This window comes from Camelus bactrianus, chromosome 2 (genome assembly GCF_048773025.1).
Source record: "Camelus bactrianus isolate YW-2024 breed Bactrian camel chromosome 2, ASM4877302v1, whole genome shotgun sequence".
Classification (NCBI taxonomy): domain Eukaryota; kingdom Metazoa; phylum Chordata; class Mammalia; order Artiodactyla; family Camelidae; genus Camelus; species Camelus bactrianus.
Genome location: NC_133540.1, coordinates 38,455,532 through 38,481,428, shown reverse-complemented (window position 1 = coordinate 38,481,428; position 25,897 = coordinate 38,455,532). Strand labels below are relative to the sequence as shown.

General features: G+C 37.7%; 1 long non-coding RNA gene across 1 annotated transcript in view; it reads right to left on the bottom strand.

Annotated features, from left to right (window-relative positions):
- Positions 1–210: 210 nt before the first annotated feature.
- Positions 211–25,897, bottom strand: part of LOC123616717 (uncharacterized) — a 130,004-nt gene continuing 104,317 nt past the window's right edge. Inside the window, exon 4 of the long non-coding RNA XR_006724722.2 lies at positions 211–3,423. This is a non-coding gene — a long non-coding RNA (uncharacterized LOC123616717). The remainder of the gene's footprint in view (positions 3,424–25,897) is intronic.

Below are 25,897 nucleotides of genomic sequence, written 5' to 3'. Positions count from 1 at the left end.
GCTAAAGTTTAAGAATACAAACCTATATAAATCCTGAATCAAAGATAAATCATACTGAGATACAATGAATTTAGATGTAAATCATAAAATACTTACAGGATTCAGGTTATGTGATACACTGAGGTAAATAAACTTTAAGTTAAAAGCATATTTTAAATGCTAATTTTAGGACAGATATGTGTAAAGGATTAAATGAAAAGACTAATTCACTAATATAAGAAAGAAAAAGATTAGAATACATCAGAAGAATATAAAAACAAGGAATAATAAAAACAAAAATTCATTACACAGAAAACAAAAATACAAAAGAAAAGCCAAAATAAAAATATTTTTAAAGACTAATATTTTAAAATCTATGGTAAGAGTGGTTAAGAAAAATGTACTCTAATATATTTGAGAAGCTATAAGAAATGACAACTTTCTAGAAAAATAAGTTGTATCAAAATGGGCTGAGGAAGAAACTGACAACTTGAATAGTACAATAACTATTTAAGATTGAACTGATAGCTGAGTATCTTTCTCTCATTAAAACCCACAGATCTAAGTGATATCAGGATTACCAAATAATCAAAAGACAAGTGATTACAACTCTATTATGATTCGTTCAAAGAATAGGAAAAAAAATAGCTTCAACTTATTGTACAAGCCAGCATAATCTTTGTTTTTTTTTTTTTAATAGATTTTATACTTTTAGAGCAGTTTCAGGTTAGCAGCAGAATTGAGAAGAAAATACAGGGAGTTTGCACATAGCCCTCCCCACCTACACATACATACTCTCCTACCCTCAACATCCCTCATCAGCGTGGCATAGTTGGTACAATCGATGAAACAACAGGGACACATTATTATCAACCAAAGTCCATAGTTTACATTAGGGTTCACTCTTGATGTTGTGCATTCTATGGGTTTTGACAAATGCATAATGACATGTAGCCACCACTATAGTATCATATAGAATAATTTCACTGCCCTAAAAATCCCTTGTGCTCCATTTATTTATTCCTCCCGCCCTCCTTCTCTCCAAACCCCTGGAAACCAAGATCTTTTTATTGTTTTTGTAGCTGTGCCTTTTCCAGAATGTCATCTGTTTGGAATCACACAGTTTGTAGCCTTTTCAGACTGCAAACCAGCATAATCTTATCAATACCATGTATGGACATATGAGAAAGAAAAAAATATGGATAAATTCCATTCTTAAATATGGAAACAAAAAATCCTGAGTAAATAATCAGGAAGGTGAATCTTTCAATATATAAAACCATGACCAAGTTGGATTTATCTTGGGAATTCAAGTTCGGAACGACATTGTGAAAGTTCACTAATTAATGGATTGAGAAAATACCGTTAAACATCTTAAAGACACTCCTGAAGAAGTAAGACAAGGTGAAGAGATTTACCAACCATAGGTACCATGCCACAGAAACCAATCCAAAATGTTATGAATGTAGAAATAGAAAAATAAATTAATACAATAGAACAGTGTCCAGAAAAAAAGATCCACTCTAGACATATATCCTAGAGCGAGAAGACATATGTACAAATGTTTATGGAAGCACACTTTGTAATAGCAAACAAACTAAAACAACCAAATATATATCAGAAACTGAGTAAAATAAATTGCCTTACATTAATATAAAGTCACACTCTTTGAAAGTTAGAAGAAATTAAATATGGCTACAGGCAGTAACATGAAAATGAAGTTGAGAAACAATGCTAAGTGAAAAATTCTAGAATAGTACATATAGTGATTTAATTTAGACAATTTTTTAAAATATACAAGTAATGTATAAATACATATGTGTAAATACACATGTGTTAATTTATAAATAAAAATGTATTAAACCATAAAGAAAAATAAGAAAATAAGAAACAATATTTCAGATATAGATTGTGTATGGAGGGGAAGGGGAACCTGACAGGATCAGTAAAGAGTACTGGGGATTTCAAAGGAACTCAAAATATAGAAATAAATAATATAGCTAAATACCATACAACTTAATAACAACAACAACAAAAAACCCAATCCAAAAATAGGCAGAAGACCTAAACAAGCAATTCTCCAAGGAAGACATACAAATGGCCAATAGGCACATGAAAACATGTTCAACATCACTAATTATCAGAGAAATGCAAATCAAAACTACAATGAAGTATCACCTTATACTGGTCAGAATGGTCATCATTCAAAAGTCCACAAATGATAAATGCTGGAGAGGGTGTGGAGAAAAGGGAACCCTCCTACACTGTTGGTGGGAATTTGTTGGTTGCAGCAATTATGGAAAACAGTACTGAGATTCCTCAGACAGGTAAAAACAGACTTACCTTATGATCCAGCAATCCCACTCCTGGGCATATATCCAGAGGGAACTCTTAATTTGAAAAGATAAATGCACCTCAATATTCATAGCACCACTATATACAACAGCCAATACATGGAAGCAACCTAAATGTCCATTAACAGATGAATGGATAAAGAAGTTGTGGTATATTTACACAGTGGAATACTACTCAGCCATAAAAACGAATAAAATAATGCCATTTGCAGCAACATGAATGGACCTGGAGATCATCATTCTAAGTGAAGTAAGCCAGAAAGAGAAAGAAAAATACCATCTGATATCACTGATATGTGGAATTAAAAAAAAAAGAAAAGAAAAATGAGGACACTATCCATTTACAAAACAGAAACAGACTCGCAGACATAGTAAATAATCTTATGGTTACTGGGGGAAAGAGAGTGGGAAGGATAAATTTGATAGTTTGAGATTTGCAAATTTTAGCCACTGTATATAAAAATGGATAAAAAACCAGATTTCTTCTGTATAGTACAGGGAACTATATTCAATACCTTGTAATAATTTTTAATGAAAAATAATTTGAAAAAAAATATATATATACACATGTATATATGTGTGTGTATACATATATATACACATACACATGACTGGGACATTGTGCTGTACACCAGAAGTTGACACATTGTAACTAACTATACTTCAATTTAAAAAAAAATTTTTAAGAGAAAAAAAGAAATAGTATTATAGAAATATATGCAGAATAACAGAATATAATTAATAATATATATAGCATATATAATATATATAGGAACATAGAAATGCTATTTATTTCTTACTCTGGGTGGTTGACAGCTTCACACGTGTATACCTTCTGTTTACTCTATAGCTTACCGTAGGTATTTTGTATGCCTTTGATGCTTTAAAAAGCTATCAGAAAATATATAACCATGCATACAGTAGTGCTTTTTAAAAAAAAAAAATTAAGTATTTTTCTTTCAACAATAGACTTACCTAGATGCAAAGATGCTAAAAGCAGACAGCTTCAGTTTGCATAATGACTTTTTCCCTAATTAGTTCTGTAACCTTGGGCAACATCTCTAACCTCTCTCTGCTTCAGTTTCCTCATCTGTAAAATAGTAATTTAGAACACCATCAGTCATGCAGGAAACATTCAATAAATGTTAGCTATACTGGCATGGAGTAATAAAAATCACTTTAAAACAATATTAATCAAAGGATACTGCCATTAGCTTTGAGAAAAAAATATTTGTTATGCATGACCTTTAGATTGTAATTATTAATTTTTTTTAACTATTCTGACAGGTAAAATCTGTGACACACACAGACAAATCTGATAAAACTAACTTTAACAGCTGAGAAAGTACAGTATTTAAATCCACTTACCACAAAGAAGGACAAGCAAGTTCTTAAAACTGAGGGGCCTACAATAATTTACTGAGCAGATGCTACAAGCTCACCACCCTAAAAGGTCTCCCGACCTATGCGACCTTAAGAGGACCATCTTCACAGCAGAGCCTAATGAAGCCTGCCCTTCTGTCTGGTACATTAACTCAAGCACATAACTACCAGCTGGAAAGCTGGGGCCTTAACAATTTCAGGCACATGCAGAAGAACTTCCCCAGTGGTTTGCACCCTTAGCTAGACACTAGAAATACCTAGGGAGTTTTAAAAACATTCTTATGCCCAGGTCACACCCAAGCCAATTTAATCAGGATTTCTGGGAATGGGACCCAGGAAGCACTAAGTTTAAAAATCTTGGCAGGAGATTCTAAAAATGCAGCGAAGGTTGAGAAAAACCATCCTAGAACAAGTCCCCATCACTCTACCCTGAAAAATCCAGTCTGCCCCACGTGGGTGGAATTTTACTTGTTCCTGGATAAGCTAGCCTACCGAGGATTGATGGTCTGAAGTCGTAAAGGTTCATTTTTTTTGTGTGTGTGTTAAGGTAAAGCCTTTGTTTTATGTATATAAAAACCGTAAAATGAACAAACCACTGAGGAACCTATGGATTAACCTATGGTTAAAATCCTGTGTAAAGTCATACAACTCAGGAAAATATCAGTCACAAGTATACATCAGCATGCATTACCCCACTGACCACGGAGTCCTGAACGATCACGTCATGGTCGTGAAACTACTTACAATTCACAATGACATTGAAAAAGCACTCTTCAGTCTCCATGAGACGTGTACCAAATAGGCAAAAAATGAGATGTGGGTTCATCCCCTTTCATAGATGGGAAAGTCCATTTAGACTCTTAAAACAAAAACTAAGATCTGGTATGATTATTAGAAAGTATGTTCCTAACTGAATCATACAATGTAAATCAAAAGTCTGTGGGCACCAACTATAGAGTCCTGCAGTATAAGACTTCTGAGTTTAAATGTAGGCATATTTCTTATACTTAAGTTATAAGAAGCTGCCTATTATTTTCTTGGAGACATTTACTTATATTATACCACTTTCAAAAAGGTTGACTAAGCTGACCCTTTTCAGCACAGATACACAGATTTTAAGACATTTTATTATTTAGTTCAGTTTTTGAAAACAGACTGTTTTTTCAAGACAATTCTTTATACAGATGCTTAAGCCTAGCTCAGATATTTCTGTTTACCACTCACTTGGAGGATTTTTTCCCCCTGTTGTGCACTCTGATTTAATCATCATCTTCATGTCTTGAATATGTTAGCAGAGAGGCAAATGCTATCAATTATTGTGATTCTTACAGTGAAAATTCATCTTCATCTATTAGAAAGACTAACCATATAGTGATTTTGAGTAGAATTATTAATAAGCATCATTCTCCTCTTGTAAGGGAAAGAAAAGTACAAGAATGATTAAAGACACAGGTAAGAGCAGATCTTAACTACACTGGGAAAAAGAAAAATATTTAAGAGAATTGGAATAGAAGAGACAGAAATGGACGTAGGTTTCTAGAGATGGTCCCTAATGTCATGGTAGATGGAATTTTCCATTTACTCAAAGGCACATGAATCTAACCAATGTATAAAGTATCCTTTTGTTATTGGCAGGAAAATTAAGATATTTGGGTGAATTAGGGTAGAGATGCGCCAGAAGACAAGGGGAGAGTAGGTCCAATACTGGAGATGATGAGCAGAACTGTATCAAAACTAACCAGCAAAACCCATGGTAAAAGACATACACAGAACTGAGGGCTGTGTAGAGATGCCGTCTGTGCTCCTACAGTTCCCCTTTACTGGGCTGGTGCACCACATCCACCGTGGATGTTGCTTACTAATGGTTCCCCACAGCTACCCCTTTCTCCAGAGAACTGACCTCGGCCTTGGAATGTTTATCGCCATCACCTCTTCCCAACAGTTCAACTGATGAGAGAGAAAAAAGGTTGCCCCTTATCCTCAACCCTTCACTTCACCAGCCTCCAAACTGGATCAACTCTGTGGTATAATTCAGCTCCAGAGTCCTGTTTGGGATCAGGATAAAGCTAGTCTCACATTCTCTGAGAATACTCCCCCAAACCCCGTGAGTAACAATCCCCAGCTTGGGCTGTCTTGGGAACCTCATCTAAACTCTTGAAGTTCTGTACTCTTAGCCAGCATGGAGCGAGGGATGTGTCAATTAAGAGAAAGCCTGAACTCATGGCTCAAGGGATTTCTTGCGGCTGGGGACGAGGTACGCCAACATCCCAGGACCTACCTTCTTGTTGTGTAAAAAAATATAAATTGCATATCTCCACGCTCCAGGTCTTTCTCACATCATAAGGCTACTGGTAGTTTTAGTGCACTGGGCCTGTCATACTTTCCAAAGAGCATACCTTGATTGTGAACATGGGTGTCCAGCCCTTGTGGACAACCAGCCTCCAGCTCCCGATGGCACATAGGAATGACAACAGTATAATCTGGCAGAAACACATTTGCATTTTACATTCAACAAACTCTTTGGGTTTGTAAGGCTTTACTTTTCAGTGACTTGATGTGTTTTACCTGAGGTACAAAGCGGTGATGATCTGGCCTGCCTCCACCAGACAGTTCCTCAAGACTTACTTGTTGACCTTTACTCTGTAGGACTCACTGACAAGGGTGTGTTCGCCACCCCACGGGAGAGAACACAGTCAAAGGCCCACCTGGACTCGGCAAGTTCCACAGACTTCCGTTAAGGAATCCTGAACGATAAATGTTGGCAAATAATTCTCTGTTCTACACCAGTTCTAAACTAGCTGCAAGAGACAGCCCCCAAGAAAAGATACTACTTGAAATTCAAAGTCGAGTAGAGGGTTGCCAAATTCAGCAAATGGAAATATAAAACACCCAGTTAAATTTGAAATTCAGATAAGCAATGACTAATTTTTTTTCCAAGTAAGTATATCCAAATATTACAGGAGAATCACTTATACTAAAATTTTTAATTGTTTATCTGAAATTCAAATGTAACAGTGAGTGCCATGTTTTCTCTGATAACTCTACCCAGGGGTACACCTAAGCGGAGGAGGATTCTCACCAGGAGGTGCTCTTCGACCACAGCCATCTGTCACAGGTGGATGGCGGAAGGTGGGGGAGCAGTGGCTTCCCCGGGAAGGCCAGCTCAGCCCCCCAGGCCTCCAGATGTGTCTGTGAGACCATCACACCTGAGACAACCCAGGCTTCATCTCGTGTGCCACAGGCCGCCAAGCCAAGCTTTGAACACTCCACATGGCTAAAGGTACAGAATCCAACCCTTTCCTACTGTAAAATTTCTCTGGTATCATTCACAACATTCCAGAGAGTGACTCAGCCTCCCACACCATAACCTTTCTCTAAATGCCTTCACATAGAGTTCATCACTCAAGTGCGATAAAAAAAAATTACTCCATTTAAAGTATGATGTCCTCCTTGCCTATCTTGTAGACTGCATCAAACAAACTGGCCAGATACAAAGTTCCGTCTAAGTTCAGATGCTGATAAAAATGATGACTCAATTTTGTTTGTATAATCTTTCATTTCACTGTTGAAAAAGAAGCCAAAAATATATATTTGGCTTCTGTCACCTGACTAGTTTGCCACTAAGGGGCATCCAGTGTGTGGCAGTCTTAACAGCCCAGCTGCATTTGCTCTGCACCATGCAGAGCCTGCTTTCCAGGGGAACATGTTGCAGGTCACAAACCACCAACCTGAGACTGGCTCCGACCTCCCCAAGGGGCTGGAGAACCATGAGAACACATCCTCGAGAGTTATTTATAAAAAGTGGAGCAAGATAGAGCCCCCATGTATTCATTTGATGGAATTATGTGTGATATAGGATGAACTAAGAATTAATGAACATATACAATCTGTAAATAGTATGTTTAAATCATTTTTAAAATGACATAAAACTCAATAGGAAAATAGGTAAATTATAAAACAGGCACTCACAGGAAAAACACAAAATTGACTCAATACATAAACTCGCAATAGCCAAAGGATTGAAAATTGGAATGCACACCCTAAGTAGCATTTTCATCCATTAGATTTTTAAAAATTGAAAAGATAGATAATATCCAGAATTGACAATGATGAGGGAAAAGAGGCAGTATCATATAGTATTGCTGAAGAAAATGTAAAATGATAATGCCTATTTAAACAGCATCTTTTTTTAATATTAATAGCCATCAATTTACCAGTTCCACTTTGGGTATATATCTTAGTGGACTTCTGCACTGTACCAAGAGCAATGAAAAGAAACAATATTGCATGCAATAACCAAAAGTTGTAACTAATCTAAATCTACAAGATATAATAAATATATCTATACAATATAGAATAGGCAGTAATTTCAAATTACACATGCATGTATAAATTAAGATATCTAAAATATTTTGTTAAATGAAAAGAGTAATTTTCAGAAAAATAGGGACTTGATTTTATTTGTGTAGAAGCAAAATCAAAATATACTTAGTAAGTAGAAAAACATTCACATGGATAAAGACCAACTAATATTAATAATAGTTGAAAAGAGTGCAATTTGGGGAGAGGAAAGGAGAAGGTTTTCACTCTTACTTCGTATGTTTGAAATTTTAAAATAACCATGGATTTATGTATTGTATAATTGTAAATGCATAAACACACACATATATATAGTGGAATAAGAGTGATCACACATTTTTTTTGAGATTCCTTCCTTTGACAGGTGACATCTGTGTACCTTCCCCATGGATCGGGACTCTGTCTATTAAGCTGTACTGACTAATAAAATATGGCAGCATTGATGCTGAAACAGTTCCCAGGCTCACGTCTTGACAGATTGACCACTTCTGCTTCTGCTCTCTTGGAACATTCAGTCTCAGGTTGTTCCCTGTGGGACACTAGCCAGCATGCCGTGAGAAGCCTGAGTCATGGGGAGTCAACAGTCCCCCAGCCAGCAGTCAGTATCTACGACAGGCCACGTATGTGCGCCATCTTGGACCTTCAGCCTAACCGAGCCTTCAGCACATACTACTACAGCACCAAAGACTGCACGTAACAACTGCCCAGCCGGGCCCAGACAGCACCCAGGAATTATGAGAGATAATTAAAAGTTGTTGTTTTAAGTCACTCACTAAGCTTTGGGATGGTTTATCACATGGCAATAGTTAACAGGAACAATATAACCAATATGCTTTAAAACACTCAGCAATGTATATAATAGGGCTTTAAATTACAGAGAAGAATACAAAATATCAAATCTATGTACCTGGAAAAAGTTAACGAACATAAGTCAAAGTCAAAGTTTATCTTTACTGCCTAGCGCAGTCTTTGACATGTAGCAAATTTTTCATAAATATGGTAAAATACAGACAAGAGAGAGCCGTATAGTCAAGAAAAGGTTAAGAGAGGGGAGGTTATCTACCTAAGTGAAAGTGATAAATATGTTTTCTCTAGGATTCATCAAAGTCCCTCACCAATTCAGAAATTACATATTCTATTTTATTTCATGTGTGGTTTGTTGCGATCATCTATTTATACATAGTTAATACTTTACCTAACAAAAGAAAGGAAGACATAAATAATCATGCTTTGCCCCTGATGCCTTTAATTTGCCCAGAAAAGTTTATATGCATAGTTTTACATAAACATAAAAAAGTTTCTAATAAAATTATGGAAATATTTTAGTGAGTAAACCTAGAAGACTTTGCTTGAAGATATGCATTTAAAGCACAATCATAATGCCTCTTTGTAGCAGACCATATAATAACCGTGATATTATGAGACAAAACAATATTATAGGCTTCTTCAAACAGAGGGAAGGTTACCTCCTAAAGAAGCAAGGCTCACCTAACGAGTTTTGAGTTCAGAATTTTGAATAACATGATAGTTTTATCCTGAATAACTGCAAATATGTACATTGTATTTCCAGATTGTTGGTGTTGAACGTAACCCACTGTTTGTTATTTTAAAGAATGCTGACATTGGGAGGAGGCTACTTACTACAGGATAATACTGGGGAAGATGAAAGGCTGACAGAGCACATGAAGGGGGCATGACCACACAGTCCCTGGGATGGCCTACGGTTTGGGGCATAAATCTTACGGCCACCAATGAAACAATAAAAAAGGACATTTCATAATATTAGCACTGAGGTAAATTATCATCAGGCTACGAAGAGAACATCACACATACTTGAAAGGAAACCAAGAGACCCCCTGCTCCTAGACATACAGTCAGAACAGCTTGTCTCAGTGCACCCCTCCAATCGACAACCACCATCGTCACTGAACAAAATAAACAGAAAACAAGCAATGAAAATCAGATTCTTTGTGGCACTACAGAGTGATCATGGCATCAAGATTTGAGGGCTCGTGACCTCAGAGAAAAAGGCAAAATCATTGAAGGGAACTGACATTTCCTCATTATTTTCCTTGAAGTATTTGTTTATTCTTAATCCACGTGCATTAAGAGAAGAATCCAAAATTAAAGTGGCATCAGAGAAGCTGAGAGTTGAGCAGAGCTTTCAGCAATCTCACAACACACGGAAAGAATAATCGAAATTTGGGTTACCATAGCAGCCAGGACTTGGCAAGCCAAGCACCTAGGGGAAAAAAGGAAATAATGGAGAAGGGACCCAGTGTTCTGAGCTGCACTGTCACTTGAGACATGTAGATTCCAGAGTTCCATGGGGTGAGAAGGTGAAGGTGGCAGAGTGGAAGCAAGGAGGCTAAGAACCTAGGCAGAGCTGCCGGCAATCTCTTATCGCTGGGGAGACAAAAACTCGTCTGGGCTTCCAGAGGAGGAGGTTTTGATTAAGGCACTGCTTTCACTTGAGACTCAAGAAGAATTTTCATGCATTACTAGTGGAAATGTAAATTCTTCCACTGACCTTGCAGAACAAGAATGGGTATTTTTGTTTTGGCCGAGGGAGATCCTGCCTTACAAAGTCACTCAGGAATCGAGGCTGTCAGTGGCCCCAATATCTTCAAAATACAGCTTCCAAGTGAAATACGTCTCTTACTCCACTGCAGACTGGGTGATACAGACGGTAGAGGGAAAACAGTTATGGGCTGGGTCTTATAAGTGGTCAACATCGCTTCCATCCACGTGCCACTGGCAGGAACTCAATTATATGGCCACCTTTCACAGCAAGGGGAATTTAGCTCTGAATCCAAAAGGCAGGTAAATAAATTTGATGAACAGCTAGCCAGTCTCTGCCACAGTCTGTTTCTCATCATTTACACACATATAAAATAGCATTCCTTAAACATAAAGACGTAAGACATAAAAATGCTTAATAGATATTTCATATCTTAATTTTATTTTACTACATGCAAGTGAAATTTCTCTATGAACCAGTCTCTTAGAACAGGTAGTTGCCCTACACTAAAAGAACAACTATCTAGGCTCAAAAGGTTATCCTCAAGCTTTTTGCTGATTTAACAGGAAAATTTAATAGAAACTCCTTTAGTTCTCACTTTATGCACACCAGTGATAAAACTGTTTAAAAAAAGAAGGAAATTCTACAGAGTTGAAAAACTAATGATATAAACAGCTATTAAAGACTGTATCGCCACGTAGGATGGATAATCACAGCCCTTATTGGAAGTCTTAAAATAGAAGTTCTCATGGCATTCTGGGCATTAACCCTTTACAAAAGCTAAACAAATTGCTTTGTGATTAATCTCTAATTTGAATCTGCCATGGTAAATGATCCTAAGCAGTTAGTTTAAAGAGAAACTGTCATTTTCAGCAATTTATTTGATTATGCTTTTGAAATTTACCCACTAGTGTTTAAGGATAAACGTAAACCTGTGGGCGCTATCCCCGTCACTGTGTTGTTCACTAAGATTTTTCCAGGGAGATTAAAATGTGTTTTCTGCAGAGGTATTAACTTACCAAGCTTTATTTTAGCAATCAAGGAATTGCAAATAAGCACAAGGAGAGGTCACGATTAGGCAGAAAATGTATTGCTTCCTGTGTCCTTCATTTATCATGGAATTTACATTATAAATTTCATCCTAGTAAATAGAAACTTTTTTTTTGTAATAGTTTACCTTGCCTTTAGCCAAGTTTAAGCAAGAATTGGGAATTATGTATTTTTAACATAAACATTTTAAAATACTTTGCTCCCTAATTTTTATAGTTTGTTCAATTAATGTTGAGAGAGCAGCCAAAAAAGGAAAGAAAGCTCTCTGCTAACATTTAACTTGGCTAACATCTGTTAAGCACTCTTTCCTTGTTCTTTACATATATTGTCTTAATTATTTTACGTCTCCAATTCGTCTCACCTCTCATGGAAGGTAGCTATTATAGGGACTGACATTCAAGTGCTTTGCCCCGTGTGACTTAATTAGCACCCTTCCTTCTGACTAGACCATGCCTTTCTGGTCATTAAATATCTGAAGGACCCTCTCTGGGAATTACTATCCCATTTTATAGAGATAAGCACTGTAAGAGAAAAGAAGCATCAACAACCATTGATAAATGCACGTCTGGGAGAAGATGGAGTAGAGACACAAATATATTAAAATCCAAGGAACAGAATCTTTATAACATGTTATACTTAATGCTCATATAAAACAAATCACAATCTGTATTTATTCACATACTTACTTTTGCATGACTTATTAAATCAAAACTTTTTAAAACTTGAGTAACATATGAGGAAAACATTTCCATGCATTAAAACATGTGCTTAATTATCAAAATGAGAAATCACAAATTATCAGAGAGTGTAGTGTATTCACTGTTATGAAAACTGAATCCAGTGTGTCTGATGTTATCTGTGCTTTGACTCTTCCTTTACCATAAGCAGACTATCACAACATTATCGCAAACCAAATACTAAAGTCCTGAAAATAGCAAGGTAATAGTTTTGATGTGGGCAAGTGTGTGTGTGTGTGTGTGTGTGTGTGTGTGTGTGTGTACTTGAGAATATAAAAGGTAGCAGAACTTTAAGGTAGCAAGTGGGAGTTTCTTTCTTTCTTCACTTCTTTTTTTTTTTTTGGTTGGGGGAGGTAATTAGGTTTATTTATTTATTCTTAGAGGAGGGATGGGGGTTGAACCCAGGACCACTTGCATGCTAAGCATGCACTCTGCCACTTGAGATATACCCTCCTCCCTCCTTTACCTTTATTTTACTCACACACATACACACAAAAACATTTACAACATAAAAGAAATCTTTTTCTCCCCCACATGACAATGATGAGATACCTTTAAATAAAGCAATCATATGTATTGCTTTGTTTTGTTATCCTTAGACTAATAAAATTAGGGAATTTGAGTATTTATGATTATAATAAAAATTTGGCAATCAACACAACTTATTCATATTTACAAAAATACATGGCATCTGGCTCTATCTGGAGGGAATCTATACCCTAGTTCAATCTTAGTTCCCTACAACATATCCATAAATCCCCAAACAGCTAATCATGAAAATATTAATGAAATGAGCACATGCTTTATTTATAAGTCTTGGCTTCCTAGGCCCTTATTACATTGCCAGAGAAGAGGGATATTAAAATAAATGATATCTGTGTTCAGCACTGAAAATAAATCAAAAGAGCCATAATGTCAGTTATAATAGATTCCAGTCAAATGTCATTTTGCCACCCTAAACTGAATCAACATTTTCAACAATTCTAGAACAATTTCAGCTAGCTGTAATTGGCTAAGTGGAATAATTAAAAACCCCAAATATATAAAGTATTGCAAGATAATACTTTATATGATATCAATAAATCAATATCCTTAACACATTTTAGATTTTTCAGAATTACGTATTAGGGATTTACACACTGAATCATAAGCTTGTAATTCACTACACACTTTATATTTATAAAAATCATCAGTATAACTTAATGGTAGTGCTTTGTAAAAGCAGAATTTTCTTCTTTTTGATCTTGTTAAGGTGAAATATTTGGCTAGAGCAAAAAATAATTGTTTGCTGGAAGCATACTCATTCACAAAATCATAAAGGAATAGGTGGATGTTGAGGCTGACCTCACCTCTAGGGGGCGCCATTCTCATTGGACAGTTGTGCGGTTTACAGCCACATGTAGTGCCTTTGGGTGGAATGATCTCCAGAATTCACTATTTAAACAAACGATATGTCTTCTCTAATTTCTAGCCTATTATATTTCCTTATCCTTTGCAAAAGAAAAAAGAAAAAAACTTCATGGCATTTCAAATGGTTTGGGCCTCTTATCCACTGAGCAGCTGACTTTTTGTGAAACTTCTCTTTCCTCAATTAGTCTTGCCCTGGCTGCTCCTGCAGAGGCTTATAAAGCCATTTTTCCATTAGAGACATTTTAAACCCCCATCTCTCCAGGCACCCGTGCCTTTGAACAGCTCTAACACATCTAATCTGTGCATTCATCTAGCTGCTTAGACTTGGCTAATTCATACATATGGCAGCAGTCAAAATTTAATAGAAAGTGCATTTAAAAATTGTGTTCAAAACAAAGTATGGCCTAAAACAGGAATGGCAAGTTGAATCTGCCATGAATTTATGGTGTCTCACAAATGACCCACCACAGAGTTACACTCTCATCAAGAATGACCAGTTAATTAACCTTCGTATAATTCAAAGTCATTCACTCATTACTGCAGGCAAGCAAAGTCATCACAAGGATAGCATACTCCTCCTTCTCAGTACAAGGAAATTGTCACCTTTATTCTCCAGAATTCCTGTCTTTGGATCTCAGCACCAAAACTCCTGCCTTGCTTTTATGTTATAACAAAATAATATTAACAATTCAAAATACAGCAGATGGCGACAATATCAAAAACACAACAGATTTGCTAATAATTTACTTTCCTATCTTTATAAAAATCATTTACATAAAAATGCCACTGTGACATTTAGTATTTCATAAATGTATTCTGTATTTAGTTGACTACAGTCCAGGTTTGGGGACTCTTTAAAACATCTCATCTTGGTATCTCTCCAAAAAGAAACAGGTAACTTCTTTAAAAGTTTTCCCTGTGGATACCTACTGTACAACTGATGCTTTCAAAATGTCCATTCCCAGCTTAAACGTCTCTCCTGGGTTTGCAACCTCTACTATTTCTCAGCACATCCATTTAATTCTCATTCTAAAATTGAGCTCACCATCCTCCCCACAAACCTGATCTACTGTCCTGCCCCCTATCTTAGTAAATAGCCCTGCCGTTTAACCCAGTTACTCCAGATAGAAACCTAGGTGTTAACCTGGACATCAACTTCTCCATCATCTTTCACATCTACTCAGCCACAACCTGTACATACTGCCTCCTAAGTATTTCCGTCATCTCTTCTTCCCTCTCCCCAGTGTGAAAGCTTCCTAGTCCAGCCATCAGATTCCTTTGCTTGGGCAATTGGAGCAGCCTTCTCTCTCCAATTCCAGTCTTGCCCCATTACAATCTACCCTCCATTCTGAGAGGATAAAATCCACACTTCTTAAGTTCCCTCCATGAATTCTTCCCAACATGTTTTTCCACCCTCAAATTCCAGAATGCTCACCATTCCTTCACAGGGACTGTATTACAATGCTTTCAGTTTCGCTCACAAATTATGATCTCTTACCATTGCGTGGTCAGACTTTCTGCAGCATCGGCCTGAAATTCACCCTAAAAGCCCCTGGGTGACACCTGTCCATCATTCATTTATCAGTTTGAACATTACAGAGGCCAGGAGACCTACTCTGGCCTATTACAAGATTAAATCATGTCCCTGCCTGAATTCCCAAAGGTATTTCCCCTATAATTAACACTCTCTCTCATATCCTCTCTTGTCCCTCTTACTTATCTCTTGTGAGCTTTTAAATCTGTGCGGGTGTGGCTCTCTTCCTCATTCACCTGTGTAATGCCAGTCTCTATCACATGTCTATGATTTTAAAGCAGAAACTTCTAGCTTGAGGTCAGACTTTAGACATAATATGAAAGAAACTGAAATATTTTTTTAAAAGCCAACAGATTGGGAGGAGAGGGATTTTTAGCACCCTGGGCTCTGAGCCAGACAGCCTGGTTCAAAACTGAGATCTGTCCCTCACTAGTGGTGTGACCTTGGGCAAGTTACTTAAACATTGCTGTGCCTCAGTTTGCTAATCTGTAGTGTGAAGACAGTTATACTTACCTCACAGCTTTACTGTGAAGGTTAAAGGATAAAATACAGTGCTTACAATAGTGCCTGGCACAGAGAAAAGCTACAGTAAATCTTTATTATTATTACTAATGTTTTAAGCGGGAAAATATAGAGTCAGACTGTGTTCAAAGTCTTACTTTGATACACTCTAAATCTTGTCATCTTGGTCAAGTGACTCCACTTTTGCAGTGTCAGATTCCTCTTCTCCATAAAACAGGGGACAGAAAATGCTTGGCAAAAACAAACCAACTAATGTTAATGTTATGCTATATTAGACAGTTGAATTGAGAGAGAGGAAAGTTCTTGCTTAAGTTGAAATCTTGTTCACTTAAAGTCGTAGCATTAGTAAATCTGACATATAAGCTTCAGTTCCTCTAACCTCAGTTAAAAATCTTTATCACTTACTGTAATTAAAAATAGATGAACCTACAGTGCACATTAGGTACAAATGCCCAAGAGAGCCAAATGCAAGAAATTAAAATTAATAGTAACTTGTATGAAAAGAACCTTCCTGTGAATTGGCTCATCTGGGGGAAAAAATGCAATTTCTTTTTTTCTATAGAATAAAGGTAAAATATTTACTCTTGCTGTTTTTAGATTGCCTCTCAGGAGTATTGAAGGTTACAGTTCTGGACATAACTTTATAGATTTTTTCTTATGCATATTCTTTTAAACATAGATTATGTTATAGTAACTCTATCAACTGAAAGATAAAAATTTTAACCATTTCTATTATGTTCTCCTTGGGTCACAAAATTTTAATAACATTTCTCTGGTTCCCTCATTCCGTTGTGTAGCATTTACTGTGATAGAACTTGTTATCCAGGACTCATTCCTTTGCTGTTTCATCATGCTGAACCAGAGGAAGTTTTAACTAATATCAAATCATGATTATCAGCAAACTCATCAAGGCATTGTATTTAAGTCATTTACCTTTATTCCATGCTGAATGGAATCTTTATGTGTGAAATCCTAATATACGTATTTATTAGCCAAACTGCTCACAATATGTACAGATCATTTAGCAGCTGTCCATATCAGCATGTCTACCTTTGCATAGGGTTTTAAATGTCCTACTGAATGATGCAAAGGGAAGAAGTGGATTCTAATACATCATGAGACAAGTAGCCAAAATGTTCTGAGCTGAATCAGAGGCAAAGCACTACAAATCAAGCAGACCCTTCACTTATGAACGAGAACAGAGCTTCTCTAAGGTTGCAAGACTGCATACCTGCATACCTGGCTCTGAAATAATTCCAGTAGGGGTGGCAGTAAACTGGAATTCCAGGCAGAGAGGTGTGGAGGGCGGGTGTGGCAGCAGTTCAGTCAGCAAGCCAGGTCTGCAGCATGGTTTGGGGCAATGTTCCTGGAAGCTGAGTCTTGGGCCTGTTTATTTAGTCACCTTAGCATTCTATGAGTTACCCTTTGAAAAAATAAAAATAAACGCTTTTCCTCCTTCATCAGTAAGAGTCCATTTCTGTTGCTTTTAACAAGAATTTCTATGAATAGCCTAACACAGAATTCTTTTAACAACTCCAAAGGGATCCAGTCTAGGTGGAATTGCATCGAGAGTAGGAGAGAAAGAATGGAGCAATTAAAATTTTAAATTATCATTTTCAAATGCTAATCATTACCAGGCTCTGTGTTGAAGCTTGTCACACATCATCTCATTTAATCTCCACAATAGCTTAATGAGAACAATATTATCGCTATGATGTTAAAGAAGAAACAGGGACAGAGATTAATTAACTTGCCCAAGGTCTCAGCGCTATTGATGACCAGAGCCCTGAGACACTGTAGCTCTAGGTCACCAGTATTCTTGCTTATGGCCACTCAGTTGTTTCATATTGCTGATACGTTTAAAGCAAGGAGGTAATGAATCAGCTCACCATTTGCACCAGCTATTGCTATCCACACAACTCTTTTTTCCAAATGCCTATAATAAATGTGAAAGTACTGGCTGACTTCCTGTCCTTTCTTGGCACTTTCCCCATGTTTATCTTCAGGTCCGAGGTCCTTCGAGTGTAAGCCCTGTATCTGCACTTTAGCACATTAAACATCAACTTTCAACCCTGCCTGGATGAAGAGGTTCATCTTCCCTTAGATGTCAACATAAAGTCAGAGCAATCCTTGGTCTTCTCTTGTCAGTTCCTAAGAATACAAACATTTTTATATGGGTTTGTTTTAGAAGGAATCCACCAACTTGAAACACAAAAGCTTCTCAAAATCCAAGTTGAAAAAATATTTTTAAATTCTCTGGAAATCGACAAGGCAGATCCCAATTCGAGGTGTAATTAACACTATTAATCATTTATTATCCCTAAAAATATATGACTACAGAAGCAAAGTCCTTCAAGAGATTAAAAAAATAGATTTTAAAAATACAAACAACATTTAAAAAATTCAAATCATTTATAGAATATCAACAGTCAAAAAAATCTCTGCAAAGAAATCTAAACTATGTGTTTGTTTCCCCTACTCCCAAAAAGGTCCCCAATATCTTTGCAAGGGATTACTGAAGAGGGGCACTTAAAGTCCAAATAAAACATTAAATAAACAACAGAAAATACATGTGGAAAATATTTGATTGAATAGATATATATAACCAGCACCCATCTCTAAGGATTTCTCTTGCAGGTTACTTAATTGACCTCAATCCTTCACAGACACAGTGTCCATCATGACATCATACAGACCATTTTCCTAAATAATGTAAGTTAGACACCCAAGCAGAAAACTTTCCTTCGGTGCTAAGTCTCCCTTTCTGGAGACTTCTCTTCCCAGTTTGTCTTCTATCTCCCTCTGTGACCTCAGAACCTATCAATTTGCGCCCATTTCATTGGCCACTCCTATTGTTTCCTATGAGGCTGACTTGATTTTATTACATGTTTTTAACTTTTGTTTTTATTTCTACATTATATCTGTGTTTAGCACCATTTCCCTATCTGTGTATATGGGGATGGTTCTAATTCCCCATTTTTGTCTCTCTGCATATTTTGATCAGTTCCTGGGAAGGAAGGTGAGTCTTTTCTTAGTATCAACTCTAAGCTCCAAAAGAGTAGGGACTTCCGGGATTTTTGATCATCACTTTGTCCCCAGTAACTAGATCACCTACTACCATCATTATCCTTAGGTAATGGTTCTTCCTACTTAGCAGAGGGTAGTTAAGCTATAATCTGCTTTCACAGATTTTTGGAAACAAACAGATGAGCTAGCATGAGCTCTAACTTCCTGATCTGCAGACTGAGAACAAAAGTAATCCTGCTGCTTCATATGATAGTTTAAAGAAGCGATATCTAGTATATGTGATAATGTTTTGTAAAATACAAACATTCGTATCATTACTTCTTTATTCATAGAACTTTTGTGTAAAATACTTTTCATTAGTTCCTATTTCTTCTGCCTTGGTGTATGAATTCACTTTGATTTCTTTCTGTCAACAGTTTTTCTTCTTTTCCTACATTACTGTAAGCTTTTTTAAAATGGTGTTTGTGGAAATTAAAGGTGACAGAAATTCTAAAAAAAAAAAAAACAAGGTTTTTATTTGCTAATAGAAATTTGTCCATTGGAGTACTTATTTCTTAGTGATCAAAACCATGACTCCTGGTTGAGGAAAGGGATAAATTAGGAGTTTGGGATTGGTGGATACAAACTACTGTACATAAAATAGATGAACAGCAGGGTCCTCCTGCTTAGCACAGGGAACTATTGTCAATATCTGGTAATAACATATAATGAGAAAGAATATATACGTACAACTGAGTCACTATGCTGTACATCAGAAATGAACACAACATTGTAAATCAACTATACTTCAATTAAAAAAAAAAAACACGACTCCTGTCATTGCTATACCAAGGACGGTCTTCAAGGATAGGCCACTGAGGTTTTATATAGTTTTGATCTCAGTTAATTTAAGCTTTGAAAACATGCAATGTAGGAAAACTGTATTCAAATTTGAACTAAGTAATATTTTATTAATATGTTGGAAATGTATTTCCTTCTCCTTCCATTTCTAATTAACTAGAACCTTTCATTTAAATAAAGATAAACCATGTTTGGTTCTTGGTACTTAAATTCCTGCAAAAATAATTCCTCTGCCAGCTTTTCAGAAATACAAGTCTGTACCTGATGTTATTCTTTTACTTAATCATGTCAAGAAAAGACAGGATTGTACCATTTATTCATTTTAATATTAATTTAATTTTTCTATTCAAAGATGATTCCTTTATAGTATAAAAGGGAAAATGAGAACTAAATTGGAATCACTCTCATCCTTTTCCAGTCCCAAAATGAAAAATGTCCCTGTAATCATTTATGTTCTAAAAGAGCACCAATTTTGAATACCAGAAAACCTTTAAAGAGTAAATTAAGCTAGGGTGCTGTTATGAGTTAAATTGTGTCCTCCTTAAAATTCATATTTTGATGTCCTAACCCCCATACTTCAGAATTCGACCATATTTAGAGACAGAGCTTTTAAAGAGATAATTAAATGAAAGTGAAATTGTTATGGTGGGCTCTAATCCAACATGACCCGTGTCCTTATAAGCAGAGGAAAGGTGGACACAGATACAGAGAGAAGAGTATGTGAAGACACAGGGAGAAATTGTCCATCTACAAGCCAAGAAGAGAGGCCTGGAACAGACCCTTCCCTCACACCCCTCAGAAGAAACCAACCTCGATCTCAGATGTCTAACCTCCAGAGCTGGCAGAAAATAAAGTTCCTTTGTTTTAATCATTGTTGTTAAAATGATCTGTCAAAGTCCTCTTAGCATCCTGCTGTAGCAGGTGCTAGTAATTCTCTATCCGGCCGCCTGTCTGTGGATTTGTTACGGCAGCCCGGGCAGGCTAATACAGAGGCTATGCAGAAAATAGGGGGAAATTACCTCCTAGCCCTAAGAATAGGTCTGCTTTCGCTACAGCATAAACTAATCACTAAACTCTTTTTATATGCTTCATACCCTAGAATCTTTAAAAATAAATGCCTTTTTAAAATTCAGTAACATTGTCTGGAAGAATAAATGATGTTTTCTTTTTAATTACACAATTCAGCTACCTGTTCATAATAAATGGAGATATACCATTTAATATGTTAGTGAGAGGGGATAAAATTATATTATCCATCTTCTTCATCATTGCTTCAAGTCTGAATAAACCAAAAACCATATCTTATCACTATTCTAAAATATTACAACATTAAGTATAACATAAAAATTGATTAAGAAATCAGGTAACCCATAATCCACGTCAACTAATAAAATAGTCGAAGTGCTGCTAGTATCTGCTGCAGTAGGTGCTAGCAATGCCCTATCCAGATCCCACTCACAGAACAGGTGCAAGATCATCCCTCAGTTGCTATGAATGATGACTGTTGACAGTTCATGGATCTCTCCTCCTATAGAGAATTGCCCATGGCCAACTGGGAGCTACCTTTCCCAGAAGGTTAAGACTCCATGGAGGATGGAGGCAACCAGTAGCCAATAACGGATCTACCTAGGGTACCTCAACATGGGACCAACTCCATGGTGCAGTTCATACTTCAGATCTTCCAGGGGACCAGTTTGAAGCATGCCTCCAGCAGAAACCTTGTGCTGGTGCCCCCTTCACCATCTTTATTCCTTTGCATTGGGTGAACTGAGACAGCATCTAAGTGGAAGGGCATGGACTAGCTGGTGCAATAAGAGGGATACAGGAACTGTCAGTACTGGGGAGTTAGGTGCTATGGCAAAGTGTTCTGTCATATTGGGAAGAGAAAATGAGAGGCTCACATTTAATAATAAAAACGTTTCAATCAAAGTATGAGTCAGAGCTTTCTTGGCAGCATTTAAAATGCCAACAATTCACTGTAGCTGAAGGGCAGGAGAGCTGAAATTCTGGCATGAGTCTTAATTGTAAGAGAGGCAGAAGTTGAAAGAAAAATGCATTCTTGGCTTAGCCAAGTATTCCATAACAAAGTCACAGCCCTACTAGACAAGAAGTGGGAATCCTAAGACTTTGGATGGACTCACCTGGGATAGATCCCCTTGAGTTCTTGAACTTCCAGATTCCCCTGAACCCTGTGTGATGACAGATGGAGCCCACGTTCCTTTGAAGATAGGGTAAACCCTTTACTTAAAGCCCATGTAGAGTTCCCATACATAACCCTGTAAGACAATGCTTGTTCCCCTTAGGATCTACCTCCACCTCCATTCTTGGCCCCCTGCATCCACAATTAGGGTCAAATTTCAGCAAAATCTGACCAACAGTGTTCTAAGTCTACCAAGAGAGGACAGAGGTTACATATCAAAGGCACTGCAGAATCTAGCTAACATGTAATAGCAGGAAACAAGAATACTCCTGGGAGTGAATTCTGAGAGTGCTGGATCAATAGAGGTAGAATATCAAACTAGATAGGAGAGAGTTTGTCAGTATAGGAGACACACTCCCATGACACAAGATTGAACATCCCTGAGAAGATGAGCCAAATACATGGCTTGGTACAGCTTTTAGAAGCTTACAAAAGGTGATGGGCTCAAATTAAATAAAGTAGAGATGCCAGCGCTGCCAATTGAGACCATGGAGGAAGAAATAAAAAACTTAGAGTGGTGGGCATTCTAGAATGGTTCTACTATTTAAGTATTAAGAAAACAATAATTGACTGCACTTTTTGGAAGAGCCTGGAACACACTCCATTTACCACAGCAGTGAGAAAAGCAGATTGCAAAGGGGCACTCGCATCGCTGAGAAGCTCACCAACAGTTGCTCTCTGAAGGCTGGGACTGATGGGAAGAGACGCTAACAAAGAATAAGGCTTCCTAGTAGCAGTGAGACCACAGTACCCCAAACAACAGTGGATATCATTATTGGAATGAGCAGCAAGGTCAGAACACAGTTTTAAAAAGATCAATCTGTAGGGATCTATTGTCATGGAAAATTTCCTATGGGCATGTTAGATGGGTGGCCATAAGGATATTTCTTAACATACATAATCAAAAAAAGCAGGTATAGACGAAAAGGCTGAGGTCAGCTATACAAATGGAAAATCATGATCCTTTCCCCTAGTTTCCAAACCTAAGCCAGTCCTCAAACTCAGAGCCCACTAACTGAAAGAGTGACCAAGTCCCCATTCAGAAGGACTATGAAACACCACGCTAATTACATACAGTGGTAATTTTCCCAGTCCTTTTCCCTTGAGGGACCTATAGTCACATACTTAGGTAACTATACCTTGAGAAGAGGACTGTTCAGATCTTTCTAGGGCTGTTGAATAGAGTTGGATCTGACCCCAGTATCTGGAACGCCAAAGTGCCCTCCTGGCTCCTCTGTTAAAGTGAGAGTATATGGAGTCAGGCAATAAGTGGAGTCCCAGCTTAGGCTTGGATCCATCTCATGGTAGGTCCACTGGGTATACAGACCCAAGCAGTAGTAATTTCCAAGGTTCTCAAATGTATGATTGAAATGAACAGACTTACAGTTGGTAAAACCCTCCTATAGGTTCCTTGACCTATAAAGTAAGAGCTATTGTAGTAGAGAGGTGAAATGGAAGCTCTATGCATTAGTTATCCATGCTGCATTAAATGAGATTACCACAGAGACTTAATGTCAAAGGTCCAGGTGGGCTCAACTGTAATCTTTGCTGAGAGTCTCACAAGGCTGAACTGTTCTCTTATCAGAAGGCTCTGAAGGATCCCCTTCCAGGCTCATTAGAGTTTGGGAGACAGTTCATCTTCCTTCAGCTGTAGCACTGATGGTCTTGTTTTCTTGATGGACGTCAGCTCCTAGAGGCTACCATCTTGTCCTTGCCCTGTGCCCCTTCTATCTCAGCCATGGAGAGCCTCCCTCAGTTCAGTCGCTCTTACGGGAATTTCTCTGACTTCTTTTGCCACAAGTTGGGAAAAACACTGCTTTAAAGGGCTCATATAATTTGATTAGGACCACCCAGATAATCTCTCTTTTACCGTGTCATGTAGCCCCATCATGGAAGTAATGTATGGGGCCAAAGATCTTGCAGACTGGATCAGTTTCCTACTGCTCTGCCAACAAACACAAAATGGCTTAAATGATACAAATTTATTGTCTTATGGTTCTGGAGGTCAAAATCTCAAATGGGTCTCACTGGGTTTAAATCAAAGTGTTGGCAGGGCTGCATTACTTCTGGAGACCCTAGGGGGGAATCTGTTTTTATTGCCTTTTCTAGCTTCTAGAGTCAGTCCTAATTCCTTAGCTCACTGTCCCTTCAAAATCAGCAATATCAAACTCAGTCTTTCTTACATTGCCATCTCTCTGGTTCCTTTTGCCGCCCTCTTTTCCTTTTAAGAACTTTTTGATTACATCAGGCCCAGCCAGACAATCCATGTTATCCTATTTTAAGGTAAGCATTAGCATTCATAATTCCATCTGCAACATCAATTACCCTTTGCCATGTAACCTAACACATTTACAGGTTCTGGGGATCAGGGCATTGACATTTTTAGGGGCCCATTACTCCATCTACCACAGAGGCCATCACAAAATTCTGCCTACCACACCCTGAAACAGCACCCACTAGCCTAGATAATAAATTAAAAAACAATTGCAATTGGTGAGGAATGGCAGAAACAAGTGCCACCTCCAATGGCACAAGGATGCAGAGGGATCATATTCCTTTTTAAGTCATCAGTTTGGCCCCTGGGAAAACTAGGTAAAATGTGGTCAATGAAAGTAGACTACTGTAAACCTAACCAAGATTAATCCCAGTTATCACTGCTGTTTCAGCTGTGATCATTTCACTAGAGCAGCTCCTGGTACAACGTGTAGTCATTATACAAAATAACCAAAGCTGTTATTCAAAATGGTGTCAGATGGCATTTGTCCTCAGTACTTGTGTAATAGACTCATAGACAAAGTAGGAATGTTACAGAGGTGGAGGCTCTACATGAGGCCAATTGCATGGACTCTCAACAAGAGAGATCTAGGTACTGTCACTGAGGAGTGTTTGACAATCCAACAACAGAGGCAAAACCTGAACCCTAAAGGAGGATGGTCCCTTGAGAAGATTAGCCAGCTACTTGGTGCAAAATGACAATACTGGACTCTTTCCACATTGACAGGGACAACCTTTCATTCTGATGGAACTGATGGGTTTATCTTTCCTGCTCACAAAACCTTAGGCAATATCACTATCACTATCAGAGGACTTGTGGAGAGACTGGCTTATCTTAACAGGAGTCCTTCTAACATTGCCTCAAAGCAAGGGACCTACTTTACAGCAAAGGAGGTGTGTCGTGACCATGCTGCCCAATGTTTCTACCATACACCACACTATCCAGAAGCTGATGACTTGACAGAGTATTAGTCTCTTGGGAGCACAGCTGGGGCACTAGTTTAGAGAGGACACCCTGGAAGGATGGGAGTCCTACTTCAGGATGAGGCATAAACCCTAAACCAAGAAACATTATATGATTCAATGTTATCAATAGATTGATGTCAGAAAGGAAAGGTCTGGGAAACAAGGGGTGGAAATAGTTGTGGTAACCTCACAGTATCCAACTTGAGAAATTTATGCCTTTAGTCCCTGAAGCTTTAGGTTCTGACATCCTGGAGGAACTATCTCCCAGAAGAGGGAGGTTTCTTCCAGGGGACACAGTATGAGTCCCACTAAACTTAAAGAAAGAGCTATTGCCTGGCCATTTTGAGTTCCTCGTGTAAGTGGATCAGCAGAAACAGAAAGGAATTGCCATACTGGCAGGGCCAACTGACCCTCATCTTCGTGATGATGTTAAGACTGCTGCTACAAACTGGATGACAGGAACAAGTATGTTTGGTACTCGGATAGTCTGTGGAAGCATGGTACTCCTATATCCAATTTTAATTGTAAATGCACAAGTATAGCAGCCAATAAGAAGAGCCTCATAAGAAGAGCCTCATAACCAATGACCTATCAGAAAGTTACTCCACCAGGCAAGCCATCTAGATAAACAGAAATGCTAGCCAAAGGAGGGAGGGAATATAGAGTGGGTGGTGGAGGAGAGAAGAGTAGTTACCTCCTCAGGAACAAACAACTAGGGTTGTGGTCCATCCCACAAACCAT